The sequence below is a fragment of the Piliocolobus tephrosceles genome, chromosome 20 (assembly GCF_002776525.5).
Source record: "Piliocolobus tephrosceles isolate RC106 chromosome 20, ASM277652v3, whole genome shotgun sequence".
NCBI lineage: Eukaryota > Metazoa > Chordata > Mammalia > Primates > Cercopithecidae > Piliocolobus > Piliocolobus tephrosceles.
In genome coordinates this window covers 50,321,647-50,322,889 of record NC_045453.1, presented here as the reverse complement: position 1 = coordinate 50,322,889, position 1,243 = coordinate 50,321,647, and the positions used below count along the sequence as shown (strand labels likewise).

General features: G+C 36.6%; 1 pseudogene; it reads left to right on the top strand.

Annotated features, from left to right (window-relative positions):
* The first annotated feature begins 778 nt into the window (after positions 1-778).
* On the top strand, positions 779-1,002 carry LOC111546485 (annotated as a pseudogene).
* The last annotated feature ends 241 nt before the right edge of the window (positions 1,003-1,243 follow it).

The following is a 1,243-nucleotide window of genomic DNA, read 5'->3' as shown; positions in this document are numbered from 1 at the left end:
TTAAGCATATGGTTGATCAATATGGTGGCAGTGTCGTTACTTACTTTTTTTTATAGTTGAATAATATTCCATTTGTGTGGATATATCACATTGAAAAAGTCAATTTATAAATTGGTGGACATTTGGGTTGTTTCCACTTTTGGTGGTGCAATAAACATTTATGTACACATTTTCATGTAGACATATGTTTTCAATTCACTTGGGTTTATACCTAGGAGTGGAATTGTTATGTCATATAAAAACTGTGTGTTTGAGTTTTGAGGAACTGCCAAACTGTGTTTCTCAACCTGGATAATCTCAATTGGCCAATTTTCATGTTCACTGATGCTTCTGCCAGGTCAGTTTTGCTGTTGAGCCTCTCCAGTCAATATTTCATTTCAATTATCAAACGTCCCAACTCAAGAATTTTTAAAATTCTTTCTGTAATCCTATCTCTATTTAATGAAACACAGCATGAACCCGGACAGTGGAGGCTGCAGTGAGCTGAGATCGTACCACTGCACACCAGCCTGGGTGACAGACCGAGACTCTGTTTAAAATAAATAAATAAATAAATAAATAAATAAATAAATAAATAAATAAATAAATAAATAAATGAAAAAAAGAAAAGAAACGAGGTCTTCTCCAGACTTTCCCTCGATGTGAGCAAATGAGTTCACCTACATGCAGGGATCTGGGAGAAGAGTGTGTGAGTCATGTGATGCTGAGGATATGGTCCAGAGGAAGCTGGCACATGGTGCAGCAGGTGCAGATCTGACAAGGTTAAAGCTCCAGGAAAATGAACAGTGAGGTACAAAGAGACGGAAGAATCTTGGATTTGATTGACAATGCTTGGTGAGAAGATAGGCTGCCATAGGAGGACGTTGCAGTTCCAATGAATGAGCTTCCTAAACCTGAACAAGACAATGTTGGCACCCAGAATCTGCCAAAGAGCAAGAAATGAAGTGGACAGACTTAACCTTACAGCACCTCCATGAGAACGTTCCCCTTATTGTAAACTGACACTTGGCTCCTTTCTCATGCATGGATTTTTTAAAAAATACATAGATACAAATGTTTTATTTCAATCTCCTAATTCAAATCTTTGAATAATAAATCAACACTAAAATATGTATACTTATTTAGTTAGTGGCAGCTACGTGCAGCATGAAAATATGTACAGAATGAAAAGCTGAGATTTCTCAGGAGTACAGAATATTTGGCTCTATAAATCTAAAACTCTTCATTGAGTAGCTTATAACTG